The following is a 27,990-nucleotide window of genomic DNA, read 5'->3' as shown; positions in this document are numbered from 1 at the left end:
TCAGGTCACTGGTCTGTTCCCAGCTCAGCTTTGGGGTTCCTGGATCTGTCTCAGCTCCTTGAGAGCAGTGGGACTTGTTCAGGTAGAGAAGGAGCATTTGGGGCACAGGGGGGAGAAACTGATTTTTCCCTTTTGTGAGAAAAAAGTAAATCCTCAGTGCTGGTGTGAAATGGCATAGAAAAGGAGTTGTCTGGGTTACAGGGACAGAAATACCAATTACATTAAAATGGGGTAAAATCAGGAAGGCTTTACCAGGGCCACGCGCTAACAAAACTTGCAGCTACAGGCTGTGTATGAAAGGGCTTGATTTGAATCCACAGAAACATTTTGGCTATAATAATCCTGCAGTATGCAGGCAAAACTCCTGTGGGGTCCAGTGAGAGCCTTGCTCGGGGCCTGGAGGATTTACCTCATCGGTCTTTTGAAAACGTTGAAGAGTTTAAAGCCACCAGCTGACTTAGCCGGGGGAAAATGATGTGTGGCAGCAATGCCGATGCCTGTGTGTCACGGCGAGAGCCAGCACACAGCATCCCTGCAGAGGCACCAAGCTTTTCTTTTTGTCCTTTCCCATTCACGGTACAGCGAGAGGAAAGGGATGAAAGCAAGAACCTATAAAGTTTCTCTCGCTACATTCTGTCAGCTCTTTTTTTTTTTTTTTTCCCTCCTTTATTTCCTTTGCACTTGGCTGGGCTGTAAAGTCCTCTCTGTTCCCGGCTGCCCTCTGCCCTCGGTGCTCAGCAAAGATGCCAAATGGCCAGCGCGGGGTCACTGGCGGAGCATTCCCGGGACGTGCTGCGCTTTGTTAGTGGTGACCCTGCCACGTGGCCCTCCCCGCAGGCCGTGCTGCTCGCTGTGTCTGCACGGGCACCGGAGCGACGTGGGAGGCGAAGCTTTTCTGCAGTGCTGGGTACCGAAGTGTCCGCAGTGTGACTGTGCTGTGCTAAGGAGACAACAAGCCGGACCAGCACCTTGAGGGTCTGGGCTCCCAAAGCATTGCAGGGGGATACAGGCACACGGGGGCTTTTGGATACCAGTTAGTGCTGCAAAAAGTGGTCACTGGGGACAACAAGCGGTTGTCGCTACCCTTGTTCTGGGTCGGTGGGAGGTGGCAGGCTTTGATTTTGTGCCGCTCTCTGCTGGGACTGTTTGACCCTGGGGCTGCCACAGCATGGAGCTGCCCCTGCCCCTGGCTGCGCTGTGGGATATGCCCTGGGCACCACGCTGACAGCAAGATGGAAACTTGGAAAAAAAAAATTTGCTAACCTATTTCTGTTTCCTGGCTGCTGCAATTATTTTTGGGCCCCATCGCGTTCCCGCATGACCTGAGTTTTACCACTCGAGGTAATTAGATTGATGAAAACCCTTCTGCAAAAGGTTGTTTAAACCCAAAATTAAGTGGAATGAGAACTGTTGAAGAACAGCAATCTCTGATTTTCAGGATCTCCACTTTCCAATGCGTGATGGGAAGAAGAGCCGGCCCCTGTGTGCTGTGACCCTGCGGGTGCAATGGGCTCCTCACCAAAGCGTGTCTCTGCTTAGAAAATGGCACCTTTGGGAAAGCTGGAGGCAAAAGGGCATCCTGATGTGTGAGGAGCCTCCGGGGACTTGTTGGAAAATCAGTTATGAGAAGCACGCACCAGGCAGCTCAAAACACTGGGGCAGGACCAGCTGCCGAGGAAGATGTGCCTTCTGCCACACATGCCAGCAGCTTCAAGGGAAGGATGGGAAAGAATGGTGACTGTTGATAAAAGGGGAATTCTTCATGTGCTCAGACAACACTTGGGCTATGTCCTGAAGGATAAACCTCAGTAACTCCTATGGCATTTTTTCTCTTGTGTTTCAGGTGGCCGTGGCTTTTCTTGCCATCAATCTGAACATCCGATCAGCGCAAGCCCTGCACCACTGAAACCTCAGAGACAATTTGCAGCAGCAAAACCAGAGGTTAATGGTATGTTATGGGAAAGTGGTCAGTTTTAAATTCACTGCTGTCTGATCTTGCTCTATATCCTCTTGTCTTTGTGCTGCTGCAAATAACCAGCCACTGGCTGCTCATTGCAACAGAGTCTGGCTTTCACCTGATTATTAACTTTTTTTTTTGATCTATTTTGGGGTTCTTTTCACTTCCTGGTAATTGATGCTGGGTTGCTGGGGGAAAACCATCTGTGTGACTGGGGAGATTTAGAGTCAGTAACAGAAGGGATGTTATCAGAGTCTGGTACTTTAGAAGGCTATGGTAATCCAAAGCTGATTACAGCTGGGCTGGTGCAGCGGGAAATTTGGGACATATTGGACACCGACACTTTCCAGCAGCATCAAGCAGCATGGGGCCGTCTGTGCGTGTCGGGGCCAGGAGGGCTCTCTGTGCATGCACAGAGTGAGACAGTGACCCTTTTCCTTTGAGATCATGGCTGCTGGTCTCAGCCAAAAGAGATGGGGGGAAAAAAAGCTAGGAAAAAAAAAAAGACAAGGAGGTGGAAAGCACTGGACTTGCTCGCTGGGCTGTGGTGGGTACGTGGCCGTAAGGGTGAACATGTCCCCAGCAAGCGCTCGTGCTCCCCTGCCATAGCACAGTCCCTGTCCAGGGCTGCTCCCCATGGGCACAGGTCAGTGCCATGCAGCCTTCCCAAGTGTCTGGATTTATGTCCTTGGGCTTGGCCACACTTTTGTGTTGCCCCTGATGAGTAATACAGCCTGTGCAAATCAAGCACATAAATTCCAGGTGTCAGAGGGAGCGATGATGTATCCCCACTGGGGCAGAGAGACGTCTCGCTTCTGTCGTGCTTTATTAACAAATATTAGGCATTTATTCAGTTCCATAAATAAATGCCAAGGGGAGTTGCATTGGTGCTGTCCTCGGCAGAAGGGTTTGGGTCAGCACTGGGGCCACTGGACAGAAGTGGGCTGTGACTGTGGGATGCTTTTTGTCCGTGGGGAAACCATTCACGCATGAAGCAATGCGCTGTGCCCAGCCCCATGCTGTGGTCCAACCATGCGAGGATGCTGTAGCCCAGTTTGACCATGGCAAACAGGATGAACCCAGTGCAGAGATGGAAAGTTTCCCTCGGGTGCTCGCTGGGCACTTTTCTCCCCCGCAGGAGCCTTTTTGAGTGCTCCGTGCTGGCTGCTGCATCTGCACGGGGGAGATCGTGCAACACGTGAACCTTTGCGGGAGATTACAAGCTCTGCAAATTGCAGTGTGGCTCCTTCCCTTTATGCTGGGAGGGATCGGCACGGTGCCAAGGGGGGCTGTAGCAGAGGACAGCTAATCAGTGCTGCTGGTGCTTTTGTGAGCAGACAAGGGCTTGCAGCGTGCACGTGCTGCCCCGTGTCACTGCCACGACGCGGGGGTGTATCGCGGGAAAGGCAGTGATGGGGCCAGCGTACAAGTGGGTTGTAAAAGACAGCAAAGACCCCTGAGACACTCCTATCCCAGCCTGCGCTCATCTAGCTGTTGTTTGGGGTGTTTATTTTTTTTAATCTGGATTTGGCTCCCATTCAAACCCCCATGTGACGGGGTGCGCCCCCGCTCAGCGCTGGCTGCGGCACCCGGCTTTGGCAGCTCTGTAGGATGGCACGCGAGGCCATGCTCAGGCTGCCCTGGATCAAACCACTATTGATTGCCACTTTGATTCCCGCTGCTTTATTTACTTGCTCAGTAATAATTTGCTTAATAAAACCCTGCTATGGTAATTACTGAGTCCCCACACCTTTTGATTTCCAATTGCATTCCCAGGCCCAAAGCCACCAGAGTTTCTGCATTTCCCCTGAAGAACAGTCTAGGGTTTCTATCGTGTAATTTGGGGTTGTATGGGCTGACCCATTGCTACTTCATTGATAGGTACCAGTAGCAGGTGCTATTTTGGGATGCCTGGGTGGTTTGAAGAGCCCATTGGCATTGGTGTGTGCAGGGAGACCTTGTCCTGGGAAACATTTGCATGCAAACCCCAGAGGTAGAAAAGTGGCAGCAATTCCCGGTGACGCTAATACCCCAGCTGGGAGCATGGGCATAAAACCTCAGCAAAACCCATGATGCCCTCATGTGCCTGTGTGGGCACAGGTCTTAGCCCACTGCTTGTGTAAACACCACTTGATTTATGCAGCAATGTTCCACGTGAGGAAGGCATCATCCTTCTCATTAGTGCAGCACCCAGCACGGTGGGGCCCTGGCTGTGGGTAAGCTGGCAAAGGAAATGTGAAATAATATTAATAAAAGGAAGCAGAAGTGGAGCTTGCCAGATGCAGCCACGCTGGGGGTTGTCAGGAAATGACAACACTGCGTGCAGGCTCTGTGCAAGATTAGAAAGTGTTTGGAAATTGTCCCCCTGAGTCTTTAACCAGGAATGGACAGTATGCAAATACAGTTAGTTAATCATTGCAAAATAGGGCAGGGTTTCCAGGGATGGAAGGCAATTTTATTCTTTCATTATGCAGGCTACTTGCTCTTAAATATGTTGAAGATAAATTTGTATATTTTTTTTAATATAAAAAAAAGCAGCAAACAAAAGTGAATGCAAAGGTTTGTACCACAGAGATGCTTTCGGGGACCCTCACTGCTCCTGGGGGGATGGAGGCAGGGGCCATGGGGCTGTGCTGGAGGCTCCTCTGGGCTTGGTGATGGCGCAGGGTTTGTTCCCAGTTTTGGAGCTGGTGTCACCCTTCCCAGCTGCAGCTGGGTTTCGTGCCAGCTTTGTCCCAGCCTTGGCTATAAACCCCAGGGGTGGCTGTAGCCATCTCGGGGGTGATTGCCAGGCTGGGGGAGCTGGTTTGGTCCCATGGGCAGACTTGTCACACTGAAATAAGGGCACCAGCCATAAAGGTGTGCGAGCACAAGACAGGAGCTGATGGTGTCCACTGGGCAGGGTGGCACAGCCTGGACCCCACCAACGGGAGAGATGTGGTATTTGCTAGTCTCTCATTTTCTCATTTGGTATTTTTCCTGAACTTTCTATCAGTGAAAAAAAAAAACAACCACCAGCTCCTGTTTAGCCGTTTCAGTCTAATTTGGGATGAAAACGAAATGCTGAAATATTCCTCTGGCCTGAGGCGGTGTTTAGCCAGCTCTATTAATACAGCTGCATGCATATTAATAGCCGGGCTGCTGGTGAGTGGGGAGGGCGTTCAGCTACGCCTGGATCCCGCGCTGGTGGTGTGGGGCCGTGGGTGCCCGTGCCAGGCAGGGATGAGGGGTGCGATGCTGCCAGGCTGTGGCGTGCCTCCCTGCCTGCTCGGCCCTTGGGGCAGCGGCCAGCAGGGCTGGTGGCTCCGCATCGCTGGGGCAAGACACAGCATCCCCTCTGGGGTGTCGGTCCCTGAGGTGCCGGTGCCACACGGCCTCCGGGCACTGGGTGAACCCCGGGCTGTGGGTGCTTTGGGTGCTTTTGGCTGGTTTGCAGCCTCTAGATGGCACTGACCCAACGCGCATGGCTCGGGAGCAGGACAGCTTCTGAATTATATCTTTTTCACTCCCTTGGGTTATTTTTGTTTTAGAATTCTGTAATAATGGATGTTCAGTTTCGGCAACGAGGTGCTGATTACAGAAATAATCGATGCCATTGAGAGAAAAGAGCCTGTCTGTGCCAGGTTCTTCCCTGCTTTCCTCCTGCGGGAGCCATGGCTGGGGTCCCTGGCCCCCAGGGGAGAGCTGAGAGGGGACACCAGGGCAGAAGGGATGCTCAGCCCCATGGGCTGGGGGAAAATGTTCTCCTGGATGCCTTCTTCCTTCTCTCCATCCCTGTCACACCGGTGTGAAATGCCCTGTATAAGAAGGCAGCAGCACAGTGCACACCCTGGCAGGGTCCTTGGCTTCAAGAGAAGCCCTGTTCTGCTCTCAGTTATTCCTAGTAACAGCTTTGCTCTCTAAATCCCATTTTGTGCTTATTTCTACATCCCTTGAGTCAGGCAGCAAGAATCTGCCTTAAACCCTGGAGCGATGTGAGATCTGTGGAGCTCAGGGATGCACCATGGACCAAAGGCGTGAGGAGAGGGAAAATTCCCAGTCCTGCTTGGCCAGCTACGGAGGATAAAATGCTCCAGTTTGGGTGGGAATGTGGTGCATAATGGTGCCTGGTCCCTGAGCAGCCCCATCCTGTTTCCGCCCTGAGGCATCCATGCCCCCAGCATCCTCCTCCTCCCCTGCAGGGATGGGGATGCGCTTTTCCCACCATGGGGTTAAACGCTGGGGAAGACTTTACAAGGAGACCCAGAGGTGTGGGGTGCTACAGGGACTTTAACCACTGGCAGCTATCAGAAAGGAGGGTCACAGCTGCAAAGACTGGAGGGTGGTGGGGGGTCACCACGGGCCCCTCTGTAGAGCAGGAGGGTCTTGGTCCCTTGCAGCCTCCCTCCCCTGTGGGACTGAACGCTGCTTCAGCCAGGGGGATTACTTATCTGATGGAAGATAAAGCCCCCAAGGTCACCCTGGCTGAAAGGCTGCTTACACTCCCTCCCAGGAAATAATCAGAACATTTTTGATAACGTTTTGCCTGACCTTGTGGATAAAAATGTGCGGAGAGGCAGAGTGGGGATGGGGCTGCTCAGGGCCGGAATGTGGCAATGGAGCATCTCTCCAGAGTGTCTGTCTGGGATCCTGTGGGGGTAAAGAAGGGTTAATGGCCTGTCCCACAATATGCCTTTGTAGGTATTTGAAGACCGGTGTGATTTCCTACTATGTTTGCTGGGCAGCTTGAAGGAGTGTATTTTATATCTATATATTTGTCTGTATGAGTACATATTTGTTCATATTTCTTAATATTTTGCCATAAGCTGCCTAAAGGACAGTGTGGCATTATTTAAGCTTTATTTAAAGGACAAGTCAGGGGAGATTTCTGGGAAATTTGGGCTATTCCCCACGCAGCGAGGGAGGAGAATAGTTAATTCCCTCCTTTCCAGCACAAATTAGCAAATGTGTGTTGCCTGAGCAGGAGGGAATAAGTTTGGTTGGGAAACTTGTATAATGTAGGAAGCAGGTCTTCTCCCAGAGACAGCCATCCTCGCTGCCCTGATTTCTTGGAGGTGCCTGTGTCACTACATCTGGGTCCCTTGCTGGGATGTACCCCTGAAGCAGCTTCCCAAAATGCCTGGGAAAAAGCAAATTTAAACCTGTGGCCACGCTTGTAGTTGGTGTTGTGTTGGGAGGGCTCCCCAGAGAGAGAAGCAGTAGTGGGTGCTTAAAAAATGAGTAGAGGAGGGTTAAAAACTACGTGTGGCTTGCAAGGTGCCTTTGCCCTTTCCTGTAAGAGGGAAAGAAGAGGACGGGCACCTTCTGGTCTCCCCTGCTGCCTCCTGCCAGCACTGCAGTAAGGATGGGCAGAGCTGGGGCGAGGGGGGCCCTGGCTGCTCCTGTGGGAGGGGGGCTGGGGCTGGGGTGGCAGTGGGGAGCACTGATTGAGGTTAAATCCCCACTTAGGAATGGGTTGCTACCAATCCCATGGTGTCCTGAAGGGGAAGATCTGTGCAAGTTATGTGAAAGCCTCTTGGTTTTAAACCCCATCCCGTGCACTTTGGGAAGGTCTGATGGGATTTTAGCTCTTGGAACTGGCGTTATTGCTTCCAGCGAGGAAGAGTCACTGAAATGCACATTTTCAAAGAGATTTTGGGAAGGGTCATAATGTCATTGAAAGAAAGATGAATGTTTGGTTTGGATGAGGGCTCATAAATTGGCTGGGGGATGGGTGCTTCTACTGGGAAATACGGATGTGGGTAAGACATTCGCACAATCTTCTATTTGCAGAGTTATCAAAGCTTCCAGAAATGTTGCTTTTAGGACTTGCAGTATGTATTTAACTCTTCCTTCAGCAAACGTTTCTGGCTTTTGTTCTTATTTGCTAAATAGTTGGCATGCTTGGGAAGCTCGAAGAAAAGGGGTGGACTTGCTGCATGTCCTGTTGCTCAGGTCCCCGTTCTGGTCCTGGTAAGACCCTGTTTGCTCTCCTGACTTCCAGCTCTGATTTTTTTTCAAGGTTTTTCTTGTCCCTGAAGAAAACACATGGACGTAAGGTTTCAGGAGAAAAAAAACCCTCAGATTTTCTTTTTTTATTGCCCCTGTCATAAACGGTGAGTGTCCTCTGTGTGGTCCCACCACCCCCTTGACACGGCAGCAGCTGCTTGGTTACTTGCAGGACAGAGTGTGAGAATTAGCTTTAAATACCGGTTGGAAGCAACCCGGGATCTATGGTTAACTCATAATTCTGCACAACCAAGGGTTCAGGGAAACAGCAGAAGCAACGGGGTTCTCCAAGCTGCCCAAACAGTGGGCAGTTTTGGGGCAGGATGGCAATGGCAAGGCTTTGCATTCCTACACGTCCCTGGGGAGGAGGGAGCAAGGTCTAGTGCCCTGGACTCACACAGAGAAAATAAATCCTCTAGCCACAGGGAGATAAAGATGAGGAAAATCAATCCAGAGAATTTATAATGAATAGTAAATAAGCTAACATGGGCTAGCTGTCTACGTAGGTATACAGCTTCATCAAGAGGTGCTGGTGACATCCTGATAATGGCTTGCATTTAATAACAGGATTTAACACCCCCGTAAAGGGAGCAGGCAGTCATCTGTTGTCAGGACTGTGAGGTAGTTTTCTTGTATTACACTTTCACAAATTGCTTGTGAAATAAGGGCAGGCAGTGGTGGAGTGGGACGCCGTCCCTTCCTGCTCCCTGGCTGCCACGGATGTGCGGAGGGCAAGTGGCTTCGCCTGGCTGTGGCAGGTGTTGGGGGCCAAAATCCCTCTCTGACCTCGTGGTGGGGCATTGCCCTGACCCAAAAGCAATGTGTTGGATGGTGTGGCTGGGGCTCCGGGGCAGGCTCTGGCCGTGAAGCAGAGCCTCGCTGGGGCTGCGCTGTGCACCCTCGAGGTGACGGTGCTGCTCTCGTGGGGATGCTCTCGGACGCGTTCCCAGGCTGCACAGCCACAGACCCCTGCCCAGCCGGAGCGGTGCTGGCTGGGCGCTCAGCTCGGCAGCACAGCCCATCTCCCGTGATTCCAGGTTTCCCACCGCATGGCAGCCCCGCCGTGCCCCAGGATGCTATTGCAGATGGCTCTGCTTCCCTGGAAACTCTGCATGCTCTGGATGTGCAGACATCCTCTGGAGCCCGGTGGCAGGCGGGCTGTCAGTGGGGGGGCACAGCTCGCACCCCCTCCCCAAATCCCGGCTCAGCAGCCGGCAGGCTCCCGGGGCAGAGGGGAGGAGAGCTGCATGGCAAGGCTGTTCACAGGCTGTATCAAAGGGTCTGTTGATATCATGGTAACCACAGGGGTGAAACTTGATTAGCTGGGGTTGTGATCAATAATTAATGATGGTTATTTATTATTTGTTAAGTGCCGACACTGTGTTCGCTTCCAGATCCCCCAGTGGATGTATAGCCTTCTTCGGCGTCCCTGAGTTGTATTTTTATACTGCTTGTAGGTCACAAAAGATTTCACAGAAAGAATATTTTAAAGAAGTGTGATACTTTGTACAGAGAGAACAGAAACATCCCACTGCTGTAAAATTTGCTGTAACTAGGGAGAAAATTTCTCTTCTTTTTCCTAGTAGTTTGATTTCAGGACAGCTCTTGGACAGTTCAGGATGGCATAATCCATGGGTCAGAAGTCGGTAAAGGAGTAGTGCAAGTTCATTTCTGCAGCTTCCTTGCTTCACATGAAGCCGGAGCTGTGCTGAGTGCATCAGAGCAAAGAGAAGTGAGATGTAATGCAGCTGGATTTTAAAAAGATTTGAATAATTTAGTTGGCTGGGTCACAGGCAGAACGTGCTACTTGTGGTACCTCTGAAGTTGTGTTAATGCCTGAGGGCTGCGATTCACCCCGGGGCAGGAGGTGGGGGAAGGTCCTTGGCTTTCCTTTGGCTGTGCAGAGGGATACTGGTACGTGTGGTCCCTACTGGCAGCCTGCAGTGGGTGTGGGTGGGGGGAGAGGTGCCACCGAGGGGGGTTCAGCTCTCAGGAGAGAGAGGTCTGTGCCTTCAGTGTGACTCTGTACAATGGCAAGGGATTAAAAAAAAAGAGGGCAACAAGATGGGGCAGAGAGACCAGGTGGTGGTGACAGCAGGACAAAATACTTAATGGTTCAGGAACTGAAGTAGATGCAATAATTTGCATGCCCACCTGAAAACCCAGCTGCCTCTGGGCACCCTGCACTGGTGGGAACAGCTTATGGTGGGCAGGGAGGGAGCGGCTCTGGGTGCCCCTCACGAAAGCGACCTCCACCACGCCCAGCACCATCACCTCCCTCCTCAAGCATCGGGGGAAACCCATGCTGGGGAAGAAGCAAATCAGCTGGGATTTGCCATTCAGGACTTTATAGACCCCTTCCTAGAGGTACCCTTTAGGCATCTAGACTAAGGACCCCCTTTAGAGACCCCTTCCCAGAGATCCCTCAGCTGCCCTGGGGGATGACAGCTTGCTGGTAGCAGAAGAGACAGGGAAGTGCCTGTGGGGACTGGGGACCTGGGGACCTCACCAGTGGAGCTTCCATCCTCTACTTGAATGTACTGGCTCATGTTTTATTTTAATGAACTTAGCAGCCTTTTAAAGCTAATTATATTTCTCGCTCTATTACTCCAAGAGATTACAGAACCTCTACTAATTTCTGACCTAGATGTAACTCCAGCCAAATGCCCCCAGCAAAGCAAGGCCCGTGCCCCCCAGTGCCCACGGGAGCTCCCTGCATGATGTGCAGGGCAGGGGGTGCCCCCGCAGAGCCCGGCAGCCCTCGCTGCCATGTGTATATATGGGTTATCTGGGTTAGAACCTGCCACCCATGCTCCCCGGAGCACTGCCCAGGCTCGCTGCCACCGTCCCCTCGTAGCAGCCCGTCTGCTCTGTAGCTGCCTCGTAAATCCCTCCCGTCCCTCGTGCCCCCGTTAATGCTGCTGTGCTTTAGCTCTTGTCCTTTCACTCTGGGCTTCACAGTGTTGGCATAAAGTGGCGGGCGCTCAAGTATGGATGGTGCGTGATGGATGTAGCCACGTGGCTTTGGAACAGATGAGCGTTTTGTGTCGGTGATATTTGTTGCTCTCTGATGGCAACAAATCAAAATTTTAAGCAAACTAGATACTATATGGCCCTATGGTTATCTTGCTGGTCCTGGTGACTTGGACAAATCACTTCAGCTTTGTGTTTGTGTGGTTTTGTTTCTTGTTGGTTTTGTTGTTGTTGTGGTTTTTTTTTTGTTGTTTTTGTTTTTTTTTTTGAGAGAGAAACCCTTGTTACCATCCTGTCCCAGCCTTGTGTCGCATGGAGTGGCGGAGTTAATCTCCTCTTGCTATAGAGAGAGAAGATGGGATGTAAGGAGCTTTATTTGGTATGGAAACACTCTCTAGTTAATCCCTGTTTAGATGCAACAAGAAAGAGCATGAAGGGTTAATGAACCCTCCCCAGAGAGATTAGTCTGGAATTTTTAAGGCTTCTTTAGTCTTGCAACATTTATTGAAGGTTCTTTTTTTGTTTTATCGTTGTAATGCTCCATTCAAAGAAATCCCTTCTGGAGAATTCTTTCAATTTGGTCTCCAGCACAGAAATAAACTGGCTTATCTGAGATCTTTTAATATCATATTCGGTGCTTTTAATAAATGTGAATTTCATCAGTGCCTTTTTTTCTTTTTCTTTTTTTTTTCTTTTTTTTTTTTTAACTGGCAAGATAATTTAATATTAACACATCACACCTTATCACCCAATAACACTTAGTCCCTGTAATCTTATGACAGGCTAATTTCTGTAGCAACATCCCCTGTGTCAAATCTGCTCCATTCCATTACTACCCCAGCTGCTCATGAAGCCTAAGTTGGTAATGAATATTCTGGCTCCTAAGCTTTTTATCTAAGGATTATGAAATGAATTTGGAGTTTAGCTTGAGGGAGTTACAGCTTCATTTTGCCTAGTGCAGTGCGTTCGTATCGTTGGAATAAATCGTAGGGGTTTTTTATGCTAAAAATGTAAGATGGAGAGCCAAAAATATATATATGTGCAAAATCCCCTGGATGGGCTGGGGTATTAAGTGCAGGATTTGAGAAAAAGGGTTAATTGAAAAGAAAGATGGGGAGATGGGGAGAAGCCGATGCCTGGCTCCTGGGGAGAGCGGCGGGGTTGGTGCTCTCGCACTTTGCAGGGTCTCTCCCATGGGCAGTGTTGATGGGGATGAGGTGGCGGTTTGAGCTGGGGGAAGGAGAGCGTTGGTCTTCGCTCTTTTAGGTGGGTCATGTGCCAAGGCAGCCATGGTGGGGACTGCGTCCTGTCCCCATTGCACGGTGTGTCGTGCTTCTCCCTCCTGCCATTCTTGACTGCGGTGCTAACAGCTTTCACTTAATTTAATATGTGCAGCTCAGAAGGCTGAAGATGAGGTGAGCTCATTTGGCATAATTATTGGATGTGTCAGGAATGTGAAATCCAAGGCAGCGTAACTGTCCTGGAGCCATCACACCTCCGACAGCCTGTCGGCTGTTGATGCTGCAAGGATGGGAAATGCACCTGCTTCCTCAAGCAGAAAATAGACTGTTAAAAAAAATCAGTGAAGGCTAAACCGCTATCGTGTTTTTTATGTTTAGCATATGCTCCCCATCCCTGCTCCACTGCCCCTTCCGCGCAGCTCCTCACTCGGCTCCCGCAGGCCCCTTGCCGTGGTGCCGGGGTGGGTGATGCCACCCGGGGCGGGTCGCGGCGATGGGGGGCTGTGAAACGGGGGCAAGCTGCAATGGGAGCCTCTCCCCCGTGCCCGCCTGAACGCAGCTCTGATCACACGCTCGTGGAGGAGCTGTTGGTGCTCTTGCTGATGCGCAAAACTCTTCCTGGGGTGGGAGAGAGGGTAAAGCAATGTGCCACACCTAGGCTGTGTGCTCGAGTCAGGGACTGGGGCATCCTGGGCTGTCCCCATCCCCTCCTGCCTGTCATGGGCAGCTGAAAGCCAGTTGTTCCAGGGAATCTGCAGCTACTGCTCCATAGCTATTGTACAAAGCTGCTAAAATGTGGCTGTTGTGAGCAAAGGTGGGTGCCTGTTTCATTTTTGTCTGATTTCTACCTGGGTCACTTTGCTACTCCCCACTTCCTCTTCTGAAAATCCCACCCTCTCAGTGAATCTCCCATCCCTGCCTCCCCGGCACATACTCTGGTGTGGTCAGACAAGTCCCTAGCCCAAGGCCTGAGGGGGACAGCTTTGGTGGGCTCAGTGGTGCCTTTTCAAAGCTTCAGAGCAGACTTTTCCAACATCTCTCTGCCGGAGATGCCACCAAAAAGGAAATAAGTAGGCAGCCTTGGGATGCCCATGTCAGACAGCAGTGGGTTTCGGCAGGAGGCAATGGGGGGGGGTGCCTACCCCAGTTACACTGGGGAAGCGGGAGGGTGTTACCTGGCTCAGTCCTGCCCATCCACACTGCAGTGCCAAAACTCACCCGCTGCCAGCCTCTCCCTTCCTCAATGAATGCCGAATAATAAATTTGACGAAAAATAATTACCTTGCCATAAATTGGGTATTAGCATATGAATTAGAGTTTAACATATGAAAGGGCTTTTGATGCCGCATAACATTAATATAGAAAATGACCGTAACAGAATAACAAATTACACTTTAAAAGTCAGCTCCATTGAGCCCGGCTGGCATCTCGACAGTGGCACAAGGATGCCTGAGCTGGCGGGAGGGGGAGGCTGGGAACACGGGGCATCACTGCTGCCCCCCTGGAGCAGGCTGGCCCCAGTATTCGGTGCTGCACTGTGCCAGCCTCGAGCTTCGGGGCTGCCTTTGCCCTGTTATGGTGGAGCTAGAGGCAATTTGTGCAGGTAATCCCCTCCCATTTATTTTCTGGCACTTGCTTCTCATTTATTTGGGCAAGTGGTGGTTTATTTTTGGTCCATGACTTTTGTCCAGGGTGATCTTTTTTTACCTGGGGCTTTTTTCCGCTGGAGTTTTAAATATCCTGGCCAGGCTGGCTTTCAGCTGCATCATATCCAGGACTGAGAGGACTTAAGACAGCTGTTGAGGCGTGTTGTGATACTGTTAAAAACAACCTGTGGAAATAAATTATTATTCACAAGCAAAAAGTTTTCTAGGACAGAGTTCAGCTGGTAAAGGCAGGCCAATTATTTTCTGAGGGGATGCGGGGTCAGGGGGAGAATACCAAGCTCTTACTAGAATATGAGAAGTATGAATGCAATTAAACGCGGTTTGGGCAACAGCAGCTCAGTGAGCTGCCACTCATGGTGCTGAGCTGCCACGTGGGCTCTGTGCGTGCTCTTGGACCAACCCAGCTGCAAAAAACAAGGTCTTGGCTTAAGTTGCCTTCCCTAAAGTTTAAAGTCAATACATTTTCCCTTGTATTTGGAGCAAGAGAAATCAACTGACGAAGAGCAGCCCACTGAAATGCCACAATGTGTTTGCATGCCGTCAGGCATCCCACCCAATGCAGAAGGTCTCGGAAAATATGAGTTGGAAAGCTTGAAGATTCTTTTTCCAGTCAAATAACCGGAAAAACGCCACAGCACAGCTCTGCAGGGAGGAGCGCAGGGTGGTGGTAGGCAGCAGCACCTCTGAGCTACACATTCCCTACGGGCAGTTTTGCTTTGCCACCAGAACAGTGTCTGTACGGCGGGGAGGACCATGGCTTGCGTGGTTTCTGTAGGAGAGCAGGAGGTTGTCTAGCCAGCAGCGTACAGCCACACTTTAGAGGTAGAAGTTGGAGATACTGGTATTTTCCTGCACCTCTGGCAGAAGAGCAGGGCTGGTTCTGTGCCCTGCACACAGTGGGGGGCCGTGAGGCTGGATGTGGTGCTGGTGCTTTCACCCTGACTTGTGAACTGGCTGTGCAGCTGCGGGAATCACAGGCGAGCAGTGCCGGTCTGGGCTGCGTGTCCGTGATGAAATCCTGCGGGTGGCTTGGGGCAGCGTGGGCAGCAAGAGCTGCCACTAACAGGCAGGAGAGGCAAAGCCGGGGAGGGTTGCAGGGGTCTTGGAGAGCAGGACTAGGGTTCGAAGCGGTGGGGGAGTTAGCTGCATCTGCAGATGCATGGCTAGCGGTTTTTCTCCCCCGACCGCCACTTTTCTCCAGAGCCAGACAGTGCTTGAGTCGATGCTGTGCTCCCAGTCTCAGGGAGTGAGAGATCTTGTAGAACAGCATCATGTGGGTGGGGGCGCATGGTAGAGAGGGGACTGCAAAGCCCCCAGACCCAACCTTTTGCCTTCAAAACTTTGCTTCCTTGCTGTAATCCTGCAATGTGTGATTGAGCTCTCCACTGCCTTTGGTTCTGTTCCAGATTCCTCAAGAAGCCCCCAAGATGTTTACCATTTCCAGGGAAATCCCTGCATTTCTTAATCCCTGCAAGGTTCTCTGCCACACTGTCACCTCCCGTGCAGATGTCAATCCCTTTCCAGCACTGGGAACTCTGTCTTTGCAATGTGCAGAGCCCTCCACGCTGGCCTGGGTCCGGTCCCAATCACGAGAAGTGCATGGCTGTCCATCTTCTGTCTCTGGTTTGATTTTTTGTCTTTTTTCTTTTTTGTCTGTGAGCAGACAACACTCAGGTTGTACGTATGCCTAAGATAGTAACATGATTATACCTTCCCAGCTGCTGTCCATAAATGCTCTTGCCATGAGTGCCAATTAAAATAAATGCAGATTATTGGGAATTTAAAGGACAAATAGATCACTTTTTGTCTAAATATCAGCCTGGATGCTGGGGCCATTAAGGCGTTTTGCATTAGTGCCTGCATTTATGACCTGTATCAGTTCCTTTTAGCAGGGAAAGAGCCTCAGCCTTGTTACAGGAGCAGGCAGGCAATCATGGTCCAGGGTTTTTTCTGGGCTGGCTGCTGCAGCCAAGGGGGACTGAGGGATTTTGCTGCCCTGAGCAGTGAGCTTGCTTTGGATGGAAGGGCAGAGAGGGCTGCCTGCTCTGATGGCTCAGCAAGCAAACACTAATCTAAAGAGCTTGCTCTAAATTCACAGCCAGGCAGAGCAAGTCAAATAGAGACAACCACGCTCTGCCCTGAGGGTTAACTACTTGCTGCTGAAATACTAATTGCAGTGAATTGTGTCCCTCGATTATAGCAAAGAGGGTTTGCTTCCTGCGAGGGTGCAGGGGGAGGGAGGGAGAAGCCCTGATCCTCTCAAAGGAGCTTTCTGCTAATCAGCTGAGAGGTGGGAGGGTTTGGGAGACTGATAATGAGAGGTGAGCATCCTTCACCAGCCTGTAACTGGTATGTCCCTGGTCATCCAAAGCACCCCTTTGCCTTGGGTGCTCATGGGTCCCTAGCTGGCCCAGGCTGCCTGCTGTCAGGGTGGGCTGAGGTGTCCATGGCCATCGCAGGCGGCTTCTCCTGGGGTCTTGCGTAACCGCCTTGGCCACGTTGCCTGTGGTGAAAATCACCATCACTTGGGGTCACTTGGTGCCTTTTTGAGGGTCTGGATTTCCAGTGAGACCCTGTGTCCTGCCGGAGCTGTGGTAGCATCATCCAATGGGCTGGGTTCAAACTTCCCTTTCCTTCCTTCAGGCAACTATTTTAATTAATACTGTGATATTACTAATAAAAAGAGGGATTTCACACTCTCACCAGCTTTGGGAATCTATTGTTCAGGCTGTTTACCTCCCTTTTTTGTTCTGAGGAATGATTAATTGTCTCCTTGGACAAGGTTGTCCTCTAAATTATACTAAATTGGTAGTAATTTATGTAATATTTCTCACTTCATACAGTAGCAATCTGCTGTCTACAGATCCTTCTGCCAGACACTGCTTTTGGGGATGCTCAGCTCCGTGGCTGAGCAGTCCTGGAGGACGAGAGCCACCCCCAAACCACAGCTCTGCACCCCAAGGTGGTTGGGATCCCAGGACCTGGCCTTTGCTGTCCCCTTGTTGTTCTCCAGTGTGTTTGGTTCCCTGGCACGTCTTGGGGAGCTTCTATTTCTGGCATCTCTATTTTATTGGCAAGGAAGAAGGAGCAGGTATCTCTTACACGTTTTCTTTTTCCTGCCTGCCTCTGCCCTATTTTCCTAAACTCAGAAGTTACCCGTAGCAGAGTTACAAGGCACTGCGTAAGCGCTGCATCTCTGAGATACCTCCTGTACTGCCTGGTTTAAATACTGCAGCAATTAATTTTTTCAGACTTTTTAACCAACCTTCTGGTTCACTTATTTCATGGATGTGTTGGGTGAAAGATTAAAAAAAATGGTAAATTAAAACATAACGAAATTTTTGTCCGAAGAAGAGCAATGAAGCTGGTGAAGGGTCTGGAGCCCAAGTCCTATGAGGAGCAGCTGAGGCACCTGGGGGGGCTCAGCCTGGGGAGGAGAGGGCTCAGGGGGTACCTTATTGCTCTCTATGACCACCTGAAAGGGGCTTGGGGCGGGGGTGTGTGTGTGTGTCAGTCTCTGCTCCCAGGTAACAAGCGACAGGACCAGAGGAAACAGCCTCCAGTTGCTCCAGGGGAGGCTTGGACTGGATCCGAGGAAAAACTTCTTCACCAAAAGGGTGGCCAAGCACTGGCACAGGCTGCCCAGGGAGGTGGTGGAGCCCCCATCCCTGGAGGTGTTTGAAAGATGTGTAGCTGTGGCACTCAGGGACATGGGTTAGTGGTGGGCTTGGCAGTGCTGGGTTAACTGCTGAACTTGATGATCTTAAAGGTCTTTTCCAACCCGAAAGATTCTGTGATTCTATAGAACTTTATAGAACTATGGTTCTATAAAGCATCACCTAGAATTCTCTAGCCCAGTCTCCCACTTGAAGAAGGACTGTCACCACTACTACCACATCTGGGCAGATGTTGCTCTGTGTGGCCAAATCCTGGAAACCTCCAAGGGTAGAGACATCACCGGCTCTGGTGACCCGTCCCAGAGCTACACCAGTCTCCCACAGGACCTTTTTTCCCTAGATTTTAGCCCGACATTATATTTTATATATCGATATTTACAGTCTGCCACTACAGTGAAGAATCATCTTTGAAACTGCCCTCTGGGCAGCTGTAGGCAGCTATCAGGAGCAAGAAGCCCCGTGCATGGTACATCCATGTGGGAGGGAGAGCCCAGGAATTGTGCAGCCTGTGCTGTGCCGGGGGACAGGGACAAGGTCTCGCCCTTGACCACCCCAGCAGGTTTCTCTCACTAGGAATGAGCAGTAGAACCTTGAAGCAGTGTGGGCCTTCAGCACTGACATGGGCCTTTTTCCTGCTGGCCATTTGTCTTTTTTGCAGTTCTCAGCTGAAGTTTCAAGTTATTATAGTAATTTTATCCCAGCTTTATGTCTCCTCTCTGAAAACAAAAGAAAACACTCTTTTATTTTTCACCTCTTCAGGTGGAAGTTTTAGTTCCATCTTCTTGTTAAAAGATAATGAAAATTTTCATGTCCTTGTTCAGTCTGTTCAGTTTGGGGGATGACAGTCTTTTTGTTATTATAATGCCAGCATTTTATTTTTAGTCCGAGTTTGTTTCTTTTTTCTTGCCAGTAAGTATTGAAGCTGGGTATTCTGGTATGGAAGAATTCAGAATATATTTTTTCTTGATTAGCTACAGGGGCATATCTCTAAGCAAAAATCTTTCCATTTGGGAAAATGGGACCAGTGCAGGTGAGCTGGAGAAAATACTAGGGTGACAGCTAAATTTTTCCATAGCAGTCCTGCTCACTCTTAAAAGTTCTGATCTTAAACCTGGGATTCACAGACCATCACACTCATCTGCTATAAACCTTCGCAGTGTGAGGAAAGAGCGTTGGCTGTGTTGCAGACAGCCTTCCTAGCAGAGGCCAGTAGCATTTTGGCATGTGTTTTTACAGGAACACCTACACAATCCCCCCAGGGGCTTAAGTTAGGCTTAGAGCAGAAGAAAAAAGATATTTTCTGCCTTTTTTCACTTTTTTTTTTGTTTGGCCAAACACTCCCTCTGGAGGATAAGGGATATTCTCCTTTGCTGCTTTGCTGTTAGGGGTTTTGTCTTCAGTTCAGACTTACTCATCTAAATGGACAGGGTATGTGTTTTTGACCAAATACAGGTGTTAGATTAAACCAGTGTTGCAATTAAAAAAAATATCTTTATTCTCTGCAAGAATTTTCAATACTCTGCAGTTATGTATCTCGTGAGCATTGCAGCACCTTGTGTTCAAGGGACACAACTAAGCATGTGAACTGTCGGACTTGTCTGTCCACGCAGGAGTTTCCCGGAAACCTCCTCATCTGATGGCAGAGGGGTTGTTTGTGTTTCCTGGTCCTCCCTGGGCTGGGCAGGGACTCCTGGCTGAGTGATGGAGTTGTGCTGACCATGTCAGCCATGCAGGTGTGGTTGGGTGGCAAGATGGTAAAGCTGGCTGGAGTTTGAGAGTAATGCTGAAACCCTGGGTTTTGCGATCACCGCCTCTTGCCTCCTTTTGAAGTTACGGGTCATCTGCAAGACCTAACATGTGACAAGTACCAGTGCCCCAGGGTTCTGGAGCCACTGGCTAGCAACACAGCCTTTTCCTAATACACCCTTACCCTGTCCCATGCCATCAAACCTCAATACCTTCCCTCCTCTCCAGCCCACTAGGGATTTATTCCCCTTTTTAAGCACACAGAAATGGTGCAGAGAAGGAGCTTTGCCATGAGCCTTTGGATGATGAAGGCGTCGGGGCTCCATGTGCTGTAGGCACCAGCTCACCCTTGTTGAGGAGATGCTGGCGAAGCGGGGGTGCCCCATTGCTGCAGATGGCAGCCCGCCCCCCCGAGGTGATCTCCAGCTTAGGCTCCAGGATGAAGCTGCTCTGCTATTTCTTTTTTTCCTTTTATTTCTTTTTTCCTTGTCATTGGAGGCATTTCTGCATTTGGGGAGTGTCACAGGCCTTCTGGCTCTGTCACTTCAAAGCTTGTCGCCCTTAATGGTATTTCTCTCCAGCCAGTTCCCACCCGCTTCTCCCACTGCAGTGCACCCCCCCTCCCTCCTGCACCCGCCGCCTTAATTCTTTATGGACAAAAGCTGACTTTAGCACAAGTTTCCTTTGATCAAAGGGAGCCTTATCCAGTCCCAGAGACAAGTGCATCCCAGGGAGATGGCAGAAATTAGGTCAGCTCTGTGGTGCTCGGCATCGGGCAGACGGGGCTGCCTCCCGCCTCCCCTGCCCGTGGGGGGCTGCCGGCCACCCTGCTCCTGCCTGTGGGGAGCCCTGGGTGCAAGGCTCTACTTGCAGGCAGTTGGGGTCCCCCCCAGCCCGGGGGAGCAGCCTGTCTTTGACCCAGCAGCCTCCTGCATCCTCCAGTGCTGAGCACAGCCAGCAGCTCATTCCCTCTTATCTCAGGGTGACCCGAGCCATCTTGGGGCAAATATCTTCATTCAGGGGGGCACTGGTCTCTGCGATGCTGTCAGGATGGGGTTCATCAGGCTGTCAGCAATGAGCATGCTGGGCTTTAGGAGTTTTTTAAAAAACTGAATGAATCCCCTTGCCACTCATGGCAGCAAAGCCCAAGCCCCTTTACCAGCTATGCCACTATAACGGTTATCTACAAGGTGGGACCAAATCTCACTGGGTGTGGGATGCAAAACGCACCACTACTGGGAAAAGACTTCCATCTTTGAGGTGACTGGTTGCTTTTTTGGGTGCCTGGTAGCCTGGGTGCCCAGAAAGCCAGCAGGCAGTGGGGAGGGATGGGGGATGGGACCCGCAACTCAGCTCAGTTTGAAGGACAGGATTACCCCCAGCCCCACAGCAGCATTCAGCTCAGCCCCCTGACCTTTTGTACAGCTCATTAACAACAAATGCTGAAGAGAAGGAGGGCAGAGCCATTACAGAGCAATTTATATGTAAATGCCTAAAGTACCAAATAAAAGCAAGCCTACTGGCATTCATTAGAAAAAAAACATTATTGAATTTTCTTGTGTGTGTCTGTGTTTGTTTTTTTTCTTTTCATCTTGGCAAGACAAAGCACTCTGTCAAACCACCTATTTGGCTTCTCGATTCTCCAGTTGCATCCTTGCTGCATCCAGGCACAGGTAAGGGCCAGGTTTTCCCCTGCCCAGATGGGGTGGGGGGTGAGACAGGGAGGCTCTGGGATCCCCCACAACCCCTGGAGAAGGACATTCCACATCTGCTGCCCGCCTGGATCACCAGGGCTGTGGTGCAGACCTCCCTTCCCCTTGGAAAGACAATCCAGAGCCTCCATCCTGGAGGGATTTCTAACCAAAGTGAGTTTACCTTCAGCTAAAACGTGAATTTTCTCTGCTGTGAGGTTTTAGCTCTCAGCTAAGGGCTGCTTCTGCCAGCAGCAATAGAAACAAGGTAAAACACATGTATAAATTCTTAATCAAACTGTTATCTATAATGGCCTCAAGTAGTACAGCTGGTGGCACTGCTGCTGGAGGGGGTGTGCTGCTGTCTTTGCATATTTGAAGAACAAGTGGATTTTCCTTCCCAGCGCTGTATTGTCTCTTGTCAAGCTGAGACCACGCACAGGTGAATTTGGTGGTCCCAGGGTGCAGCTGAAGGCCTGGGGAATCACCTGCTTGTGTTGCAAGCCTGGATGCAGTTTGATTTGAGGCAGAAAAGCTCAGGTAAGACTTCTGTTTCTGGATTGGAATGCAAAGTGGAAGAGCTGCCTACACCTCTAAGCAGGTCTTTTTACACCAGCAACCATGTCAAAATCCCAGATCCTTCTCCTGCCCCCGCATCCTTCCATCCTGGCTCCTTTGCAAAGCTGCCGGAGTCTGTGAAAACCTTCTCTGCATCAGCTCTGCACCCATCGGCAGCAACCAGAGCTGTTTTCATGGGCATACGAGCCAGCAGCAGAGGCCCAGGGAGGCTTGGTGGCCTCCCACTCGCTGGTTTGGAGCAGGCTGGCTGTGCAGCCCTGCCCGTGCATCTCCCAGGCTGCCTTAAGCGTGGTACCTGGTTTCTGTTGGTTGGTGTTGTGGGGTAACTGCAACATCACCCTATGCTTGGCATTCTGGGTGACCTTATGCAAATGAATGTAAATACAACAAGACCTACCCCATTGACATACCGATGGGATCGGCTGCTGTGTCAGGTGTTAACTCAAACCAATTTCTATCACACTTCTCGACACAGTGTCTGGAGATTTCCAAGATAGACTTTCAGCAGCTGTGCAAGGGAAAGCTATTCAAATGGGAGAGAGGGAAAAAAGGAAAATAATCAATATTACAACATCACTATCAAATATGTAGGAGCCCATGTTCTGGAAAAGATGTGTTCGTTATCTCTCAGACCATTATGGCTGTATCAAACACAAGAGCTCATGTAGGGATGCTTGTGCCCATGGCCAGCAGCACAGCACATACCCAAAGCAGGTGCAATGAGCTAATGTGTCTTTGGCCTTAGCCTTCCCTCTCCTCCAAACAGCCATTTTACAGGGTTTTTTTGTAGTTTATATCGTACTTAGAATTAATTCTCAGCCTTGTGATGGGGCAAAGAAATATTCGCCTTTTCTTCTCTGCATTAGTGAGGAGCCGAACTGTTGGCAGCTCCCGCAGAGGATGGGTTTGCAATGAGCACATCTCGCCACACAGGTTTTGTCGGCTGCAGCTGCGTGGCCAACCTTGGCCAAACTTTCGGCTGTGTCTGATGCCACCAGCATGGTGACACCTGGCATCGCTGTCACAGCAAACCCTCGCTGGAGCTCCACTTTTGAGCCTGTGCTCTAGTCTGCAGGCAGCTGAGCGTGCTGAGAGCTGCAGCAAAGCAGAATCACCACCAGGAGCTTCAGTTTGCTTACAGAGATCTCCGTCTGTGGGGAAAAGTAGTGATGGGTAAGTTAAAAAAGGTTAAAAATTGCTGTCCAGGTGTGCAGAGCCAGGAGGTCTCGCTGGAGCAGGTAAGGAGGGTGCTATGGCCCCAGCGTGAGCAGGAGTCAGAGCAGTGCACAGACCTGGCATGTTAATGAGCAATTTAACAAGGAGCCACCTCGGCTGGCAGCTGTTGGCTGCCTGAAGGGACAGAAAACCTCACCCTGGTGGTTGTATCATGCGTTTTGCTGCTTCCCTGTGTGCTTTGGGACCTCCACAGGGGAGCAGAGGAATGTCTGCCAGCTCTAGCAGGAATTGCTCTAGATACTTGGCTGTCTCTTTGTTTATCCAAACTGTCTAGCTGGGTGGGCTGGGGCCCTAATCAGTAGTTCATGATTGGACTAATGGAGAAAAAGACCCAGCTGGCAGATTTCCCAGTGAGTTGGGCAGCCTATTCCTTGTGTATCTGCGCTGACCCTCAGAAATCAACTGAAACAAAATCACAAGAGCTCAAAGAATCTGTCTCAGAGATGGTGTTCAGGGTAAAAGACTAAAATAATGTTGCTTAATCATGACATGCAAGAAGTCAATAAAGAATAACACAGCATAGTTCTGACGTGGTGAATTCATACCTGACTGCCAGGCTCCACTTTTATTATGTCCATAATAAGACGGTGCTGCCACTGTTTTTTGTGGCCATTAGTCCAGGGGAAGCGTTGCCTCATCCCTGCTGGACACGTGCTTTCTGGTCCTATAACCCTGGCTGCACAGAGTATTCATTTAAGCGGAGGGACTGCTCGCACCCTGCTGCCTGCTCCTGTTGGCTCCAGAGGCATGCAGTGACCTCCTGCAGCATCGTCCCCTCCATCATCCCACCGGTGCAGGAGGGTTGAGGTCTGGCAGGACTCCCAGGGCCCCCCAGTTCCCAGGAGACAATAGGAGAGGACAAGCCCCCAGGATGTACTTTCCACAGCCCATGGCCAGGAATTCTGAAGCAGGTCTTGTCTCTTGTGTGGTACCTCCTGGGGCAGAACAATTAATCAATCCCCAGCTGCTATTTGCCTGGGAATTAGCTGTTTCCTGAGGATTAACCTAATTGTCTAATTATTTGTTATATCACCTCTCCTCCCGCTTCTCATTCATTGTTTTATTTGTAAAATATCTTTAGTCTCTTTTATTTGAAAGCATTCAGGAGACTTGTTTTGGGTTTGGTGGTTTGTTTGGGTTTTTTTGCATACATTTCTTTTCTGAAGAGTCCTTGCTGATACAAACATCTCCTCAGCCTCCCTGGGAGCAAGGACTGGGGGGTCTGGCCTTTAGAGTGTGAAATTTCCCCCCCTGCCCACAGGGAAGTCCTCTAATCTGCTTTTGTTCTTGTGTTCACCCTGTCTGACTGGCTCCTGAGACAGTATTACACTGCAAAAGGGATGTGTGTCTAGAGAACATGCTCTAGACAACTCCTTGACAGGAGTTTTAGGGTTAGGGCATAAATGTGATTTTGCTCCTTCAGTAGGTGTTTAACTACTTGAGTTTGTCCTTGCCCCTAAAGAATCCACCTGCATTAGCAGAATCTGCTCTTGCCTCCCAGAAGCAATTGCCTGTTGACACCTTGGTCTTTGTTCACAAGGCACAAATGGTCACCCCCCAGAAAAGCAAACAAAACGAGGAGATCACCCACAGAGCAGCCTGTGTGACTGGGAGCGGGGATGTTTGGAAGTGCAGGGATGGATTCTCCATCCCCCATTCCAGCTGCCTTTGCAGAGGAACTTAGAGGCCCTTTAAAAGAAGTAGCCGAATTACTGACTCCTCTACAGGACCCTCACACCCTGGGCCTTACTAGCTGGTGTAAGATCCAGCCAGTTAACTTCAGCCAGCTCTTACCAGCTGGTGTAAGCTCCAGCTGGCTTTTACATCCTTCACCTGCGGTGATGTGCGGACAGCTGGTCTAAATTGTGATCTGGGGCTGAAATACTCCTGGTTGTGTCCAGAGTTAAAAGAGAGTTAAAATATGCTTTCTTTGGTGCAAAAGGAGTGCTCGCTCTTTTCTCTCCACTTGGGTATTGGAGCTAGAAGCCAACGTCGGGGGGGGGGACAGTCTGGCAAAGCTGCCACCGTCACTCAGGCAGGGAGCGGCTGAATCGCTGCAGATAATGGTCCTCTATTGATTTTGACTTGTTTTTACAATCATTTGAGAATTTTCACTAAGCAGAATGAGAAAATCTTCTGATCCCCCAGAGGGTTCTCTTGTTCCTCTCGTGCTCTCAAGGAAATAACAACAACAAATAAACAAAAAAAAAACAAAGCAGAAAAATTAAGCCCATGAGTAAACCGTAAATAATGGGGTAGAGCTGGCTGAGAGTGCTTTGATGTTCAAATGCATCAGTTACTTGATTCGGTTCTTTTCCTTATAATTTTCCTGTATGCACTTTCCCAACTTTTCATAGGCAGGATTTCAGTAAGAGGCACGGCTCCACGACAGTTCGTGGGCATTCCCAGCCCTGCACGGAGGAGCACGAGCTGGGCTGGGCATGGGGGTTTTGTTTCTTGGCTGGGTGCTTATGTCCAGAGGCTTTTGGGGATCTGCTTTGGGGGTCATTCCTCTGGGTCAAGTCTGTCTGATAAAGTCTTTGCGATGTTTTGATGAGTTCCCAAAATGTGTGTGCGTGTGTGTGTGTGTGCATTGGCTCACTGTGTATGTCTGTGCTGGACCTGGGTGTCAGGACCGCTGGAGGCTGGAGTTTGTGCCCATGGGGCGGTTGTCTCTGGGGCTTCTTGCAGATTGGAGGTGACCCTGACAAGTTTCCCGTGGCAGGGAGAAGGGGTGCGCACGTGTGTGTGCACCGTGCATGCTTGGGGACTGGGGTCTGCACATCTCATCCGAGCGCAGCGTTTGTAATAGAAGCCAACTCCAAGTGCTAGCAGCGCCGTTCTGCTGCTCAGAGGTGTTTGTTGGCTCATGCAACTGAAAAGATTATGACATTCAAAAGAAATAATTTATAAACAGCAGATGTTTCATAAACTATGATTAAAAACCCCCAACAACCACAACACCAGCCCACCCAGTATGTGCTTGTACCTCAACTTGGAAAAAAGTATCTAGATAGAACAGCTGCTGAGAGCACCAAGGGAGGTCGGCTCCGGAGCAGCGCTGAGATACACATGATGCCGAATGCCTAATAAGAAATCTTGAAGTGATACAAAAAGGGCATCTGAGGGAAATTAAACTCATACATTTTTTATAAGAAATGGGGGGAAGAATGATATGAAGTGGGGAAATGTAAAGTGGGGAATGGGGAAGGAAGAGGGAAAAACAATCATGAGGGTGCAGCAGAGCTGAGCCACACTGTTAAACGCTTTGACAGCGAGCTGTGAGCGAAGCTGGAGTGCAGCTGGCAGGCGGCGATGTGACCCTGTGCCCTGCCTTCCTGAGCCTGGCTGGGGTGAGAGCAGGACTGCTGCTGGGGACATGCGTCCTGACCAGGGAAAGAGACAGCAGGGGCTGACACTGCCGTGTACCTCTTCCCAGAAAGCCTTTTTGATACAACTGTAAAAAATTCATTTCAACATCAAAGCGCATTTTAATTTGGGCTTTCAGTTTGATTGATTTCATTTCTTCTGTGTCTGCTAAATAACGACACAAGCATTTTCAGAAAATGCCCTTCTGATACTCTCTAACTGCTTGGGTTTGGACTGTAATCAGCCCTCCTCCTCCTTCTCCTCTCGGTCCCTGCAGCCCCTGCCCAGGCGGTGGCTGCAGCCAGGAGAAGGTGGACATCTCCCTCCTTCTTGTGCTCCTGCCAGGCTGGGCAGCTGGGGCAGAGAATTTGTCTGGGGTGCAGAGCTGCTGGCTGAAAGCCTCCCTCCAGCTGTGGCCACATCTGCCACGTACCCCATGGACCGACTGCAGGTCATTGCATCTCGCTCCACTCCTGCCACCCTACCAGTGCCTACCACTCTGCAGCTGTATCCTGGTAGGAGCAGCTCCTTCCTTACAGCCTTTCCTCCACAAATCCACAGATCTGTATTTCTCCAATTTTAGTCCCTTTCACCTACAATCAGAAGACTTCTCCCACAGCCCCAGCCTTTAGTGGCCATCAGCCTCCCTGGTATGATTACATAGGTCTCTCTAAAGCATCACAGGGATGTAACTCATCTGAAGGACCCAGTCAGTTCTTTCCCAGCTGGCTATTAATTATTGTGTTTGCCCAAGAAATCCCTTGGCAGAGATCCACATCTCTTGACCAGCTTTTAGCAACCTCCGGAATAGCCTCCAGTGATGTAGTTTCCCACTCACCTCCATGCATGCTTATCTGTTCACCATCTGAGTAAAGATTTGGATGAAGCAGATGAATATCTGGTATTACCGGCCAAAAACTGCTGAGCAATGCAAAATAAATGGGGAGTATAGAAACATGGAGTGAAGGAGGAGGTCTCAGGAAGCATCTGGCCAGCCCCTCCTCAGGGAGGCTGGATCACGTAGCCCTGGCTGGCAGGAATCTGTGCCCACCGTGCAAGGGAGCTGACACAATTTGGTAGGTGCCAGCCCAGAAACCTTAGCTGGGATCTCCATCTCTCGCTGGCTAAAGATGGAGCTTTCATGGCTCCAGTGTTTGTGATTGCCACGTTCATGCCCTCCACATTGCACTGACTGCCAGAGGAGACAGGTCACAGCACAGTGACCGGGTACCTGGCACATTAAATCTGGAATTCCAGTTTGGGCATCCTGGAAGAAGGAGGCCATGTTCTGGTTTAATAATAGCTTGGTCTCCCCGGAGACCATCACATGTAGACAAGCTTCAAAAAAGGCTCATAAAGGACCTTAGAAATCCCCCTGATTTTCAGTCCCCCTCCTCTTCACACATCCCAGGTCCATCACGGTTGAGTTTCTTAGGCAGAGCAGGCTGTGCATTTGCAGGTGGTTTATTTTGTCCTCTGCATTTGCAGGTGGTTTATTTTGTCCTGGAAAGACATACATACAGAAAGAGAATTCACACAAACCTGGTGCTGCCTCATTCCCTGAGTCAGGGCTGAGGGCTCATGTTCATGTTCAGCGTTGCTCATTTGTTCCCATTTCCATGAATGAATTGCTTTTTAAAGGGTCTCCTTGGAGAGGTGCTGTGCATTAGAGAGAGCTCATTCAGATAGGATTAGTGCTGTCACCATTACCTGCATTATCTCAGAGTTTCCAGCTCACACCACTTTTGTGGATGTAAATTTCTCCTGTATTGAGGAAGACAGAGGCCCAGCCTGAAGATGCCTGTCAGGTATGTCTGAGTGAGCACAGAAGGCATCCCTGCCCACACACAATGCCCACATGCAGGC

At 50.3% G+C, this 27,990-nt stretch overlaps 1 long non-coding RNA gene across 4 annotated transcripts; it reads left to right on the top strand.

Annotated features, from left to right (window-relative positions):
- Positions 1–660: 660 nt before the first annotated feature.
- On the top strand, positions 661–27,594 carry LOC114017150 (uncharacterized). Of its 4 annotated transcripts, none has more exons than XR_008734273.1 (5): positions 661–1,341; positions 1,439–1,948; positions 20,850–20,922; positions 21,345–21,480; positions 22,386–27,594. It is a non-coding gene; the product is annotated as an uncharacterized LOC114017150 (long non-coding RNA). The 4 variants fall into 4 exon arrangements; XR_008734274.1 differs by having other exon boundaries at positions 1,422–1,948; XR_008734272.1 differs by having other exon boundaries at positions 664–1,734; positions 1,844–1,948.
- The last annotated feature ends 396 nt before the right edge of the window (positions 27,595–27,990 follow it).

The sequence above is a fragment of the Falco cherrug genome, chromosome 10, assembly GCF_023634085.1.
Source record: "Falco cherrug isolate bFalChe1 chromosome 10, bFalChe1.pri, whole genome shotgun sequence".
Taxonomy (NCBI): Eukaryota; Metazoa; Chordata; class Aves; order Falconiformes; family Falconidae; genus Falco; species Falco cherrug.
The sequence above is the reverse complement of the archived record's forward strand: the minus strand, read 5'-3'. Positions and strand labels throughout refer to the sequence as shown.